This window comes from Rhipicephalus microplus, chromosome 2 (genome assembly GCF_043290135.1).
Source record: "Rhipicephalus microplus isolate Deutch F79 chromosome 2, USDA_Rmic, whole genome shotgun sequence".
Classification (NCBI taxonomy): Eukaryota; Metazoa; Arthropoda; class Arachnida; order Ixodida; family Ixodidae; genus Rhipicephalus; species Rhipicephalus microplus.
In genome coordinates, this window is record NC_134701.1 from 120,501,475 (window position 1) to 120,518,653 (window position 17,179).

A 17,179-nucleotide genomic window follows, 5' to 3' on the forward strand; every position below is an offset into this window, starting at 1 on the left:
TGCAAACGCTTTTGAACGGGCAACCCCGCTGCAAGTATTTTTCTAATTTGCGATTACCTGAATTAGTGCACAGCTACAGACAACAAGACGCCACTGACCCAGGTGTAGCCGAGACATCCTTCCTGCGTGCACAAGAAAGCTATTAGTACTAACCCAATATTGTATGACAAATTACTTCTTTGTCATTATTACTAGAATTTAGCTAACTGTACGTCCTGATTGTGCATTGTGTTTGAAACGTCTGTTCTTGCTGCGTCATATAACGATATACTCGTCAAATGAAATGTCGCTTCGTTGTCAAAACTTACGTTCCAAAGCATTAAACTAAAGCAGAATGTTCTATGTGATTATAAAAGTTAATACATCATGAACGTTAATACATAAAGTTCAGAATAAACAAGAAATGACTTAATTGATAACCAATTTTGCTTGATAAAAATAACTGGCTGAGATAAGAAACTAATGTTTTGTCAAAATTCAAATATATCCCAACAAGGCGCCTCGTCTTTCCATTATGCACGTTATGTATTTATTTTTTGTTTTTATTTGTACTGTAAAACTAATTTAACCTTGAAAGGCATTTTCAATAGTTATATTATCACTGAACAAAATGACATTAAATAATTAATAAGTATACCAAGACATTTATTCTAAGGGCGTTTAGAATCGCAAGGAATAAAAAAAGTATTTATGCACACAAGTCAAGGGTGGTAGCACGTGAAGAAATTTGTGATAAGTTTTACATCGGAACAGAAGGGGCTCGGACAAAACCACCTGAACAGTAAGTATGGTGACATTAGAAGTACGCAAATAGAAGTAAATTGCAGATAAATTTCCTAAATTGGTCATTCATACTTGGGTCACGATATCATAAAATAAAATGGCATGCAGTTTGAATTATAACACCAGCTCCATAGCCGTAATAATAGTCAAGTAAGGTTGCATGGTGCACTTCTTAGTTACCTTGTACACCTTAGATGCTATGGATAATATTAGTGCATGAATGTTTGTCAAATAACGTGTAACTATTGGTTCTGTTCGTGTATTTGTTAAATTTGAAGCCTTTAAAGTCTTTACCCTATAAAACTGAAGTGATCATTGCCATGATGTGTTTAAAATAAATCGTTGTTCATAGAAAAATTTTGATTCTCTTGACGTCTTGGATAGTTTTTAAAAGCTCTTTATTATTGATTTGATTATTTACATGTGGGATTTAACGTCCCAAAACCACCATAAGTATACGAGAGACGCCGCAGTGGAGGGCTCCATAGATTTCGACCTCCTGGTGTTTTTAACGTGCACCCAAATATGAGTACATGAGCCTACAGCGTTTTCGCCTCCATTGAACATGCAGCTGCCCCTGTACTTAAAGCCAAGATTTCATGCCCTGACCTGCGGGTAAGCAGTCGAGTACTTTTGCCACTAGACCACCGTGGCGGGGCTAGCTCTTTAATATCAAAGCGCATGCTGTATTGGTCGTGCCTATTGAACGTGGCATGGTTGAAGTTCTCGCTGAAGCAGCACGTCTCAAAAAATTTGGTGTATCGTTGACGCATGGTCTGGCAATGAGCTCACGTCAAACACTCATACCTTCAGGGCCACTAAATCGGTAGTTATTCGGCACATCTTCAACCTTCTAAAGGCCCGGCAAGGCCGTACGAGATCGGACACAGTGCACGTACTGCCTTTACTGATGAGGAATTTGTACACGTTAGCAGTGATGCTCTTTAGGAAATGCCCCAGTTTATTCTCCTTTGACATAGAACACTGAACCGTCTTGTACCACCACGATGTTTCCTCGGAGTATGCGGTGAGAGTCCCTTCCTAATGTTCAGCCCTCTGGGCGAGTAGCCACTCAGCACGCTTTTTTATCGTGGTGGCGTCACTGGGGCAACTTATCAGTTCTTGAACAAAAAGTTTCCACGTCATTAAGGCGTCCTCGCAATTTTCGTTTCAGACGAGTGCGTTGTCAGTCAGCAAAAACACCACACAAGCGAGATGATTATTTGTGTTCCATTTGTTGCCCTTGCTGCAACCATTCGTGGAAAGCTGGGGGAGACGTCTTTCCCAGCTTTTCCTTTAGAGGGCAGTGCCTGTCTGTACGGCTGCGAGGACCCACCAAGAGTTGATGTCGAAGTGTCGGTGTCAGACATCGCGCATGTCATGCTGCAATGTCGATAGACTTAAATCGGTCAGTGCTGCTTTTATCGGTCAATCACGGCACCGAAAACTTATTGGGATAGCTTTCTTGGTTCGAAGTACTGAGGGCCTCGACCAAGTCTCTACGAGCCAGAAGAGGTCTATTGTGAGTGCTCGGCAACGGAGCACTGGATAAGGTAAGGTGACAAAAGTGACAACAAAGCAATAAATGAAGGAAGGCAAATAATTTTATTTGGGTCCCGCGGAACGCGACTGAGTGACGCCCATGACTCAGTCCCACGTACACTCTAAGGCACAATTACCCGAAAAAGGAGTAACGGAGCCCAATAGGCGCGCGAGATGAACGGATAGACCGTTGAGGAGCACCCACAGAGGGAAGCGTGCGGCGCGAACCCACTTAGTCTTCACTAGGGATGAACCGCCCAGGCACTGCAGGCAGCGCGAAAAGCGTTGCCAAGGTGACCAGCCCTCCTACTCCAAAGAACACATGTCCTTGTCCTCGTCTGCTGGCTCAGTCTTCCCCCATATTTTGCCGGTGGTGGTTGCGTAGCATCGTGCTCGGAGTGCTCGACCACGGCTGCCTGAATTCGACGATATAAGAACTACGACATGGTGCTTGTGTGTACGCCTGAATGAGCGTGCGCTGCTGCTTTAGCGTTTCGCTGCACCCATGAAGTCTGGAGCAAGCCACAACAGGTCACCACGCCGCGCTGTATATCTCTGGCTTCAAGATAGCCATGACCAACACACGACAGCAACAGTTGGGAAGGCCAATATGGCGGCCGAGAACAACAGGTCTATCGGATATATACCTCAGTCCGACTCAGGGCAGAACACAACGCTGGATTCTAAGGCAAGTAGGTCATCATTCTTTATTTTACTCTACTTGCCACGTGTGCGATACGGATTGCGCTTGCCGGCAACGGGCTCGGCCTTGTTGTATATCGCACGCGCGTAATGCATCACGAAGGTCAGCGTCGGCGTCTGCAGTTCGCCTGTGCTTTGCGACCGCCTGGAAATTGGCCGCCATTGCCGTCGGCTTCCCGTACGCTCGCTCATCAAGTGCTCGCCTGTCTTCGCCGCCGCGATGAGCTCCGGGCACACGATATTGGGCTGAGACCTCGTCGCTGTGTTGGGAGTCGTCGAAAACACGTTGCGGGTTATCGTAAAGAGCTTGGTTGTAGTATGTCGCGCGCTGTAGGTGCACTAGCACGGTCTGGCGGGGCTTTCGCTAGTGTCGGAACTCACTGAAAATTGGTCGCCATTACAGTTGGCTTCTCCGTCAGTCAGTTGGTCGCAAGTAGTTCGGCGCAGTTCGTTGGCCGCGGCGGCGGACTCGCGTTTGCGCGCTGCACTCACTCGAGTTTGTGAAAAAGCACCGCATTACCGTCGATTTGTTCGGCGCTAGCTCCGAACCAGCTCGGCGCTGTTCGTGGCGGCGGCCAAGCGTACGCTCGCTCTCCTGTTCGAAGTACGCTGGCGGCAGACACTCCGCGTGCAGTGCCGTGTTTGATCTCCCGTTCGCTTGCTCGAGCTGAACGACGTCGCTCTCTTAGGACTCGCCGACTTGTTAGCGGCACGGTGGTTCGCGGAGTTGTGACTGGGGCCGCCGCTCCTAAGCTGTTGCGCTACGGGGATTGAAATGAGTCTTTGATGGTGTGTGACATCACGGTGAATTTATTAGCATGTCATATCTCACTTATGTTCCTATTTCAACTTGCACGTATTTCTCATATGCATTTGTATTCATCCTCTGTCACGTGTGACTCAGTATTTTACGTACTTATTGTGCAGTCGTGGGCACACACTGTGCTGAATACTGTGCGCTGGCGTCTGCGATGCACGTCAATCATCTCTTTCGTCAGAGCAGCTTCAGAAGGACTGTGAAGGTAAAATTATTTGTGTGTCATATTTTAACGCTTTTTTATATTAACGTGCACGTACTTGTCATATGCGTGCATTTTAATCTTCTGTGATGTGTGCCCGACTATTTTTATTAAATTATTGTACGTGCCGCCATGAGAACACAAGAGGCAGAAGGCTGCGTGCGCTGGCATCTGCAATGCCTGTCATCTCTTACTTCCGTTGGAGGAGCTCCCCAAGAAGTGAACAAGATTTGACAAAGAGACTGGACTTGTACACTTCACCATGAATTTACCTAAAATAATGGAGAATCTCCATGTGTATATAAAAAATAAAAGATATTGATGTCTCACTTTTGTCTTTCGTTGTTGCCATGACTGTGAAAGCAGTTCCACATAGGTGGCTAATTACTTTTTCACGTGTTCTTTTCTGCGGAATTTGTTGCCCACTGCACAGAAAAACAGGCGAAAAAAGCATTAGGCCTGGCGGGAAATAAACAAAAATGATGTTCGAAGTGGAGACAAAAAGTTCATCCAATTGGAGTATTTGAGTGGATCAACCATTCGTCCGGCAAGGTGCAACTGTGACGACTAACGGTTACCCGGTAAGGTGTAAATGTGGGGATGGACAGCTGCTCTATGAGGTGCAAATGTGAGGACTAAATGTTAGTCTTTTGGGGTGAACTGTGGGACTAACAGTTACTCACTAAGGTGTAAATGTGAGAACTAAATAGTCTCTTGAGGGGACTAACTGTTAGACTATGTGCCGTTAGTCCTCAAAGTTTTCATGGTTGTGGCAGTCCCATTAGTCCCCAAAAGGACGAACTACACACCCTTTTAACACCCTTTTGCCTTAGAGTGTAGGGCACGGCAGCCCGAGTTTGCCGGCCACTCAGCGGGTCCGCTGGACAGTCGCGAGCTGATCAATGAGAGTGGGGCTTCGGTCAGAAACATAAGCCATGTCGAAATTCAAATATATCCCAATGTGACGCTAAAGTTTTCACCCATGCACGTTATATATTTATTACTTTTTTAAAGTGTCAAACTCATTAGTAACTTTAAGAGGCATGTCATGGTCGATAGTTACGTTACAACAACAAAGTGCTCGTTTTGTTCTCTGGCAGCTCTTCTTTCTGGCTCTGGAACTACGATTACATTATATTATTGAGTGAGCGTTGACGTCTATAAAGCTCAATATTATCACGAGGCGCGTCGCGATAAATAGGGGACTCTGAAATTTTTGACTATGGAGTTCACTAGGGTGCACACAAATCGAAGTACTTCGGCCTCAGGTATTTGCACCTCAATCAAAAATGCGGCCACTGCTGCCGGAATTAAATACCGTAGCCCTCGCGTCAGTGATCAGGGGCCGTATCTACTACTTACTCATGACGTGTGTACCTCTTATGGCGAAGGCAGGCAGAGCGATTGTGTCTCCAACCGTGTAGCCCCTGCAGCTTTGGCTACATGGTTACAGCATCCATTTTCATGATGAAGGTACAGGGTTTGATTCCCAGTGCCGACCGAGACCCCACCAGTTTTTCTAATTTGCAGAGTAGTAACCACCCTGGTGCTCTTTTGTTTCAGTGTATTCGTCTGGAAAGGTAGCCACAGAAGCTTCTGCGAAGGCCCCTGAGCGTTCTTCAACATACAACGGATTTGATTCTCTTGTTGAGCTTTCGTTACTGCTGTGCGAGACAGATAATTGCTGCTGCCAGGCACGTGCCTACTGGTTAATTAGGTATTCGTGCACTTCCAGCCTGATTATCGGCCGAATATTCGCTGGGAATGGTACCCATCCTGCGGTAACTTAGCAGCATTGGGCTGTCGGAGCTGGATTTCCAGTTATACTTTTATTTTTTAGTTACTTGAATCATTATACGAAGGCATCAATGCTTGTGCACCAATAGTTTGCAGCTTTTTAGATTACCGCTTTTATCGGTCAATGTTGAAATTCTCGTACAAAAAGCGTGACAAACTTTGTGAGCTTGGCTTTCACGTCGCAATATCCATTAATATATATACTTCGATTCCTCCTCGGGCGTTAAGAGAACCCTCATTTTATGCAACACTCACCATTTTACAGTTATCACACCACACATACCTGCACAAACGCCCAGCCAGCTGAGGATAGAGTGGAAACCACGGGACAATACTACGGCTCACATGAAAGCTTACGTGGCCTTCCACAGTGAGCTGTCATTTACGCTAGAAGCGTTTCTTTCAACTCATCGCCTGGGTTACTGTCTACACCGCTAGCCGACTCTTCGGTGCAGAATCTGATATTTATTACTTCCGTGTGGTTCTCAACTCCTAGGCATTTTTATACGGAAGAATAAGGTGGTGCATTGAAAAATTCGTGTGAAAGTGGTACTTACCTCGTGGTTCACATATGCCTGGCCAGAACAGGTACATGAATGCTTTACAATATTTTTCTGTTCTCCGCAAAATAGAATGATTATGCACCACTTCTACTTAACGACACATGGCTACGTGAGCCCGCTCTGCAGCGTACCGGACGCTATTGCACCCTTGCTCCTGGAATGCCACTGCCATGCAAACCACGCGAGGCAACCGGATTGGGACCAAGCACTAAGCACGAACGACGTTCACTTAATTACACTGGTCACCAGGGCGAAGAGGGCAGTCGAAGCCAAAGGGTAACTCGACTAGGGAACCCTCCCACCTTTGGGTGATACCGGTCATCGCTCGGAACACTGTTTCGAAATAAACGTTTATTTATCTTTTTTTCTGCTACAAGAGTACCCACGGTTACATTCACTCTCTTTCTATAGACATACCCTGGCCGGAAGCAGATACAATGACGCCACCTGAGGACAGTGGGTCTACATTTGACCAGACCTGCGGTGTATTATTTGTGGCTCTAGGGGGCCCACAACAGATTACTGTTGATGTATATTGCGCAGAGTGATCTCCGTGTTTGTATATAACTCTTCATGCCGTTAAAAAACTTTCATGTTCAAAAAGAAAATGTTAATGATTGGTCGCTTCACGAGTATGTCGAGGGTCAAAATACCACTAAAAAGGTCTAGCGAAAGAGCGAAATGTTTATTTTTATTTGTACTTTAGTTTAAACCAAAATTTAAACTACATGCAGAAGTTACATCACTTGCAATACACTCAATGCATTATAGCCAGTTATACAAAATAGCATGTCGAATGCTTCTGGTTGCATGACAGTTAGAAGGACATTGAGCAGACATATAATGGGCAATTTTTATTTTTGCTGTTTTGTTTTAACGGGCGTAAAGTCAGCACCTGCAAGGAAAAAAAATCCATCAAAACGTAATAAAAAAACTATCTGCTAGCAGGACATCTTAGTTTATTTCAAGCGTAAATATTATAATGAACTGTCAGTGATACAACATATGTTAGTAGATCGCGCCGTAACCAAGCCATTCAACCCCAGTTTTTCCATGTTTTTGTGTACTTTTTTGCCATGGACCAAGAAAAGCAGAAGTGATAGTTCTCAGCCGTTAGAGCGAAACCTACGTGAACTTTTGGTTACTCGCGAATTACACCTCCTGTCCTGCTGTAATATTTATGCAGGAAGTATTCACTATACCAGTTTTGAAAAGACAAATCGTCGAAGGTTAGCAATTTTGTAAATAACCACGACCTCATTTCGCTCATCTGTCTAATGTACATTTCATTCTTTTCGCATATAAAAAGAAAACAGAATTGGCTGGTCGCTTGCTACCTTGCCATGTGGGTTGTGCACTAGGGAAATAAGTTTTCTCATACAGGGTGTTACACAACTGTAATCTATCATTACGATAGTATATTGGTTTTGAAGTTCCTAATTGAAGCTTCAGGGGCTTTACCTGAAGAAAACCGGCATACATGACAGGCATGTCATGATTTATTTGTGAAAGCTTGATTTTTTCCAGCCATTAAGAGATGTGATATCAGATTTGGGAGATAATTACTTGTTTACCGCCGGTGAATGCCTAAAGTTGATGTCAGACAAAGTATGCTCTACATAACATATGTGTCACATTTTGCACTTTATTTCTAGTCACTAATGTTCGTCGCATACTCTTGTCATGCCACGCCAATTCGTTCAGGTACATATGAATTCAGCAAAACGGACGCACAAGAGTACCAATGCCAAGGAATGGGAATGATGCCGTTCATGACAAGTATAATATGAACTGCGTGATACCACCTAACATATATGCTCGTTACACAGTAATGTACTACTCCCTTACAAATTTTGGTATGCATCCTAATAAAGGTTCAACCAGAAGATCCTAGAGTTAGGAGAGAATCACTTGATCGATTGCCAGACAGACAGACAGACAGACAGACAGACAGACAGACAGACAGACAGACAGACAGACAGACAGACAGACAGACAGACAGACAGACAGACAGACAGACAGACAGACAGACAGGCTGACAGATGAACAGACAGACAGACAGACAGATAGATAGATAGATGTATGGATAGATAGATAGATAGATAGATAGATAGATAGATAGATAGATAGATAGATAGATAGATGAAGCGGTCACTTTAGCAAACGTTAGAGGCATTGGTATACAGCTCATTGGCCTAAAAGTGGTAGATTCCGAGCTAAGCATTGGCAAAGTCATTGCTATTCCGTTTGCTAAGGTGTTTGCTTGCCGGAAATATGATTACAAAGCCGAATGGTGACCAACTCGGCAAGCGCCTACAGCCAGTGCGTAACAGCAAGAGGGGCTTCAACCCCAGTAACCGTAAGTAATGTAAATAAGAATGAATATATATTACTCTTTCTCCACATATTAGCATTCAAAGTATCCGAGTCGCTTTGAGGCTCGAGCTGGAATGTTGAAATACATGTGTGGTTTTCATGCTCATCTTATATGCTAATATGCTGCTGCGCCGTCACGCTAGTGACGGTGCATGACTGTGTACGTAGGGTTGTGGAGGGTAGGCGTCTGCACCAGCCAATGCGCCATGAGCCTGATACCATGTGTGATACTTCAGTGTCATTCGCGCTGAATGATTGTATAATTGTAGTAAGTCAGTGCACAGGTATAGTTTTCAAAAAGGTGGCCGAGGCAGATTCAGCTGTCTAGCTAAAAAGAATTATCGCATTTACTTAAGAGCTCGAGTCACTGTTCGCAATGTAACCCAAGTCCACGTTGTCCCTGCTCTTTCTAAGCACACGCGCACAAGAGCGGAGTACTGCAAATGCCCTAATTAAAGAGTGACAGCGGGTCCACGAACCATTTAAGTGTTACTAATTGTCTCAGAAACTAAAAAATAAATGTGTTTTCTAAACTGTCCAGAATTTTTGCAAATGTGCTACAGAAAAGACTGCTGTGTGTGGTTGGTTGCAGGCTATCTTTCTAAATGCACGTCTTACCATGTTACAATCACTCGCTTCCTTTTGTCATCACAGATCATATTCGCACATGGGCAACTAAGGTGCGTCACATGACCCGGGCGATGAGATAATGCACTTGTTTCACATTTGCCTGCGAAGATGGAAAAAATAGTATCAAAGATAAATTGGTGACAGAGGCCGATAAGGCAAAGGATTATTCGAATAAACACGAAGCAGCATTTTATTTTAGCACATATTATCATGCATCGAATCTAGGAAGCGCAACGGCTACAAAACACCGGGATATCGATTACGGTTACGAGTTTTCATGAAGTACTGCATTACCACAAAAACCCACCAAAGGTTTATAGCACTTCTTGTTTATTCAACGATGCTAATCACTTAGAAACAGGAAGGGCAGCTGAGCACATCCGTTACCAGGCCCTTTTCTTTTCTGTGTCCATCCCAACTGTTCAAATGCGAGATACGCCAGTGAACTATGCGCCAAGCTGCACTAAGGAAATATTCAATTACCGTTTTCACGATGACGTAAACTTGCTATACCTAATATAGTTTTATATAGTTGTTTAAAATAAAAATACCTTTCGAAAGCATTGTAATATGTAGGAGTTGACCCAGTTATTTCTGGTTTCTGTTTTGTTCTATTTATTGATCAAACAAGTGAGTGATGGTGCAGTGGGGGTGCGTCAGTATTATTAGCCGACAGGTCTATAATTCCTATCAACGTGGAGAAGTTCTTAGTGCTTGAGCAGCAGCTTCATTGCATGTCAACTTGTATATATCAAAATTCATGTCACAGAGAGAAGTTAGCTCGTGGCGATCAGTTGTATTTCGGGCACTTTCCACACTTTGGTAATTCTGAGATATGTCGACAGACATCTCACTGACTTTTTTGTCATTATATTGGCACGTATTGAGTTACCACAGTTATTATGATGAACCAGTTGTTAGTTCAAAATTAACTGGCAGCCAGAAGACTGTACGAGACACAGTATATGAAAGCTCTCTGTTGCCTCACATATTTTGGTAAAGCCTAATTTTCGATAGCTGAACCACCCTTTATGGCATCTTATATAATACATTTCATGCGCGTAACTCCAAACTAGAAACTCATCTTTTTTTACGAAAATAAAATGACGTAAAAATACATTTAAAATGTGTGCGCTAGTCGGCGCTTTGTTTTATTTTGTCATAAGACAAGGTTCATATTCGCTTTTGCCCAAGCATTACCGCTCGATTGATTACATAAATACTGCACAATTAGGGTGCTGTGAAAAGTGATGTACAAAATCAACCTATAGTTTTTCGTACGTAAAATATAGGGCTATAAGTAAGAGAAACAGTAAGCTCTCTGTTATAGAAGTTTGAAGATGCCACAGAACTGGGATTCAGCCCAACAATCGCATAGTTTGGGAATATTGCTGTTGAAAAAGATGCACAAAGTTGATAAAAATTTTTGTATAATTGAATGCCTTCCTTAGGCTTTTTTTCTTATTTTTACCGTTGCCAACTTCAATGGTGGTCTTTGTGCACGCAGTTGCACTTTGTGAAGCCGAGGATACAGTCACCCATATCAGCATCAGCAGTGCGTACTTCATGACTGTTGATGTCATGCTTCTACAGCATAACCTGTAAAATGAATTGAAGAATGTCTATTTCAGAGAATGACTAGAATCTTTATAAACATACTTTTCACATAAATGTTTCACTACGGAGATATGAAGAAACGGTATTATAATAATACATTTTCGATGTTACGATTGAGTATCGTGCCAGTTTGTACATAATAGAATATGTGTTCAGAAAAGCTGTTCTATTTCAAGGAGCTTGTCCAGACTAAAAACCCAATGCTTGCTAGGAATTCCCTACAGACCAACTGGACTATATCATAGGATTGAATTTCAATTATCTTTTATTACGAACTATTCTTTATTACGGCAAAGCTTTCCCATGATCACGCGTGAAAATCCATGAATACATTGGATATGAGCAAACGGTACTTTCTATATATCGTGCAGTGAAAACGTCCCAAGAAGTTGGTTTCCTCTAAACATGAGATTTTGGGCGTCCATATAAAGGAGCGTGGAGTCATTATGAGATCACCTAGTGCAACAAGTAGCAACTGAGGCATGCCATCACGCGCTTCGTGGTAAATACCGCTCGTATTTGCACAGCCAGCCCGCTATCACCGGTCATCATTTGTATCTCAGCCAATTTTGTTGCTGCAATTCATGTGGAAAGACAGAGCAGCCTACCATTGTCTTCGAAGCTGAAGGTAATGATAGAATGGGAAGCGGAAAATGGAAATGGTATGAAACGCAGCATGCAGAATCCGAAGAAAAGCACTGAGTTTTATTCTGAAAAAACGGTACAATATTTTTGCCAAACATGCTAGTCCTTTCCGGCCCCCGATAAATGGACCCTTTTTTCTTCGATACTGCATGTTCTGCTGTATAGCACACCGCGATGCCACATCGACAACTAAAATGACGGAAATGTCAAAAAAAATATCAAAAAAACGCCAGGCCTTCGTGGAAGGCGCAGAACAGTAACAGCAAAAGCTAGAAGAGCGGCCTTTCAGAGTCGTTTCTGAACGTTTATTGGGTAACTGCTGCAAGCCCACTTGCTTGATGCCTGCTGCGGCATTAATAATAAAGCTTTTATGATAGTGGGCCAGCATTCGCTTTGTTATCTTTCGTCTTTCTGCTCAGAAGCGTGGTAACAGCTAAACTATTGCGAGGAATTTTGTATCAATTGTTCAGGCAATGGCTGACGACTATGACAATTTATGCCTGAACTGGGTATGCGCCACAAGTATTAGCTGAAGAAAAACGAACATTTGTGATGTGTTGGAGCATTCGATAACCCAGTCGTCACGCTATTCGCATTGTGCGACGACTGCTTGTTCTTTCGCTGCCCTAAACCACTTTTTAAGTTGCATTAACACGATTTCTTTCCCGACAACAAGTCTGCATAAGGCAAGTTTGTCATTACCTCGCAAGCACCAGCGTACCTCAGCATAATCAAATCAAATGGCATGCTATAAGTTGCAGTAGCTGAAACTGCGCGGATAACTTCACTGCGCGGTAGAGAATGTTAATTATATCGCGAGTGCTGGTTGACCACCACAAAATGAACAAGAGGCGCTAGTACGCATGAAGGGAGATATGGGAAAGCCGTAGTAGCAGGGCCCTCATGGCCTCAGTCATTGCTAATAAAAGCTTCTTTAACCTCCTCACCGCACTCTACTCTGGGATGGCTGCGCCACACCATATCCCAAACACTAGTGTATGCACGAATTTCTTTCCAAAAAGTGCATACCAACATCGAAACTATCGGTCACACTAATGTTCGCTTGAAAATGTAGGTTGACCTGACTAATGAAACTGTTCCGGGTGTATTTACTGAAAGATGCGTACAAGTGCAGCAAAATTATTGCAATTTTTTGTGAATCGAGGCTTTTCATCGAACATATATTTACTACATGAACTGTTTCGCATCTGCTGGGTGAAAAATACCAAAGACATTACTGCCGCACTCTGGAACGTATGCTCAGAAAAGCTTAAACTACCTTTTGTACCACCACAAAGTGCGCAATCTAGTGCTGAAGCTAATGCTGTGCATATTTTTAGACTTTCTACATATTCATTTCTTACTAGCAGCACTTTTTCCCCAATACGAGTGTAACTTTTAGGTGAACTTTGTCTCCTTAGAAGAACCACATGTCTGGCTGAAATGACTTATTCGAAAACTCGGGTGCGGCGTAACAAAAATACATCAGCCCCAAAAGAACAGAATACTCAAGGATATCCACGGAACCAACGCAGAATACTGCTCCGACGTTTTTTGTGCTGTTTGTCTTTCCTCAAGCATAGAAAAATTCGCCTAAGCAACCGTTCAGTCACAGAAAATTCTTGCTCCCAAAGGGCTTTGCTTAAGTCCTGTCGTACACAGAAAATTTATTTCAAGTGATAAAGCAGCTATTTAACACAATACCTGTTATCTGGGAGGTCACATAATCAGGACAAAATATATTGTTGCGCTGAAGCGGTAACGTGTGCAGCAAAGAAGAGGAGAACGAAGTAGTCTGTTTGGAAGCAGCTCAGTGTCGGTGCGGCTACCCGTCGCCATTTCTTCTTGAATAAACACGCCCCATCGTAACAGTTTTAAAGACGATAGGCTTTCTTGGGGACCTTCAACTAAAAAGTTTTGGTCTGTCTTTCTGTCCACACATTTGTCTGTTTGTCGGCCCTAACGGTACCCTAAACGGCACTAAACGGCCAACCCCATTCGCAGCGCCCACCCATACTGCTCAAGGTTTAGCGTTGATAGTAGTGTGATTTTCAATTAAAACAATTATTGCGCATATCTGAGGCGCCACAACAACGCTTAGATGTTTTATATGTCTGCCTTTATAGTAGAAGAGGCACACGGACGTAATTTTAAGGATTGTAGCGTTTGATCGCGCTGCGCTGACACACGATGCTCAAAAAAGGGGTTTCCAATGCTTTGCTGCGGCGTCACGGTGGTGGCACCTGCCCGTCACTTTGCGCTCTGCACTTTATCACCTCCGAGACTTGCGCGCATCTTTCTCCGCGGTCTGCACACTTTCGTTTTCAAAGATAACTGCCAGATGGCGCTTTTGTCTAACGTGCCTCGATGCGCTCGTTTGACTCCGCTGCACGCTCGAGGCACTCTAACGCAATGCCACCAGAATACCATTCACTAATTTTATTGCGCAGAAGATCAAATAGGCGTTTTGTTCATTCTCTCCAGCTGCAAGACTATCGTCTTTCGACTACAATTGCGGTGTAACATGCAGATTTGGCACCAATTTTTTGGTGGAGATACTGCACCATAACGGCCCCCCTTCCCCCCGATGAACGACGGCTCATCGACCACTGAAGTCGACGACTTGCTGGTCGGCCACCTGGTTTAGGTAGCTTGGCCATATAAATAAATATAATAATGTTAACAAGGAGTCTTGCATTCAGGAGTTTTGGCTCGTGAATACGTATCCGAGTTCGTGTTTAGTTATGACATAGCGGTGACTCATCCTTGCACTGATACCGAATAACCTTATATAAATCATTACGTGCATGTATGTTCACATTCCCTCTATAACACTCTTTAGTAGGACCACCTTAAAACTTTCTATTAAGGATCAAATTTCAGAGTGTTGGTGCGGCATTTACCAGAAGAATATTTTTTCATTGTTGGAGATACGAGCGTAGACTAGGGAAGCTTACAATTTGTCTGTGTGTATTTATTAAAAACACATGCCATTAATTTCGTACCAGTATAAAGCCCTTAAAGTAGAGAAAACAGAGCGGGAAATAAGCGTATTTTTTAGGTAGACAAGCGCGGCATTGTTCAAAAGACGACACTGGAGGTGGAACTCACAAGAACAAAATTGAAGTTGGTGCGTTTGTGAAAGACGTCTATAACAAAGGGAAAGCCGGCGTGATACTCACCAAGTATAGGTTAATGCGCATGTAAACTAGTATGCACATCGCTGCATGCGTTATATAAGCGGTCTCATCTCGTGTATTTAGTCCACAATAAAGATTTACCTTCATCTCATTTAACGTTGAGCTACGTTAACTTTCTATAATGACATATGACGTGCTGACGAAATGTGATGCATTGTGCCTTGAGTTTCACACCAAAATTGAGGAAAACATTCTTGCAATTAGTGAACAGAAGCGCTGCAGGAATAGCTTAAAAAAACACCACCTAATCATTCAATGCCACGTTATGAACGAAGGGCATTATTGCTAACTAGGCTGTTTGACGGCGCTAACGAAATGCGAGAAGAGCAGACGTATTGACGACAAAAGTCTAGGTGAAGTGTATAAGATCGTAATTTCGCAGATTGCGAATGTAGCATAGATGTAGCTAATTGAGCCTATAGTTCGTCATGACAAGAATAAGGAAATTTTTGTGTTGAAGGTATATGAAAAGAGATGTTCATTCCTAATAAGGCAGAAATGAACAATACTAAAAAAAGATACTATTCTTTGAGCATCACTATAACCTTTTTCCTATTAGAGCAGGTAATGTACAATAAAGAAAACTAATATATTACCTCTAATGCTACGAGCACTAAAATTATGTCATTCTTGGGAGATATTATGAAACAACATTAAAATACAAGGTTGATCACTCAGTAATCACAAAAGTATACCCCTTAGTAATGAGTATATCACGAAAGTAAAAAGACTCCTCACAGACGTAGTTTAGTGCTTACGGCACACTGATATAAGTATTTTGTTGTCCAACTGCTGAAGCACCGTTTCTTTTTTTGTAAATGCATCTAGGTTGACGATGAGTGATGCATCTGCATCGAGACGACTAACGTCTATAATTAATGATTGTTTAGTGCTTAAACATGCTTCTCTAGTCATGGATGCCTCTAGTATCTATATTAGAAAAATAACATAAGAAAGCTTTGTGACAGCCAGAAAAACATGACTGATGGTACTCCAAACATGAGCTAAGGTTCCTTACTGGCAGCCTCTTAGAGTTCTTGAACTCCATTGCATCAGTAGACGGAAACTCGACGCTCATTGTGCCTTCTCTGTTGGCTGGCCATGTTTTTTTTTTTGCGCCGTGAAAGTGGGCGAAGGACGATAAGAGAACGTGGAGATTAGATCCAGGCTACATAATTCAGGCGAACCAGGCGCATTACGCGATGCGTTGCAGAAGTATGTTTGGTAAGGATGGATTCTATGAGCTGCGCCGACGCTTTGAAGTCGCCACCTGACTGTGTGTGGAGGCGTCAACACAATCGCACTTTTCTTATTTGAAACCCACTGAAGAGAGCGGACGCGTAAAAACGACGCGTCAAGAAAAATAATCGTGGATTTCACGATCATGATGCACGAGTACGCTTTACTAAGATTGCTGTGAGGGGACAGTGGTAGATATAACAGTTGTGTTTTTAAAGCCTTCAAAGTATATGTCCGTGGTACAATGAATAGCGTGCGTTGCAATTGTTGTCAAGCACCCCGAAGTAGTGAGTTGGACTCCCGTTGACGACCCTGTTTTCCTGATTTCTAATGTTATTATCAGATGTCGATTTCATGACTGAAGAACGTCACTGAAATCTTTGGGAAGCCCAGCATGGGGTGATACCCAACACTTTAATGTTAAAGAAACAGACAGACAAGTCGAAACTGAATTACTCATATCTAGGAGAATGAAGCCCTTGACACGAGTATGAACGAGGGATATGACTGCCCTATGAAAGCTCGTGCCATTGAGACGCTTCACTGATTTTTTTTTCGCTCCTGAAACACAGGTGGAATTAGCTGTACAATGTGTTTGCATCTATATAACGATTAAAGGAACGACTGTATGTCCAGCACTCACAGTCACTCCGTGTGTTAGAAGTAATCGTATGCTTGTGATCACTTGCGTTTTGTTTTATATTCCAATATAATCGGTTCCTTTTTTTTTAACTGTGGGATTTCGTGTACAATATCCTACGACTATTCGCAATATTTATACACTGTCGAATGGCCTAGCGGAATTCAGGAGCGTCCTCTCAAGGATGATCGGTAAACATTCCCTATGCTCCCTCGTTCGGCGGTGCTAGCCGCGGTGTGACTGCGTTAGCAAGAAACGAACACAAACCACTTTGTATGTTTCGTGCATCAGGGAATATACCGAACCATCCGTGACATGATAAATATGATTCTTTCTTGTGAGTCGCGAAGTTTTCGTGAAAATACGTGACAACTCGCGCTTTCGATTACAGCCCACAGAACACACACATCAGCTTCGTGGGATTTT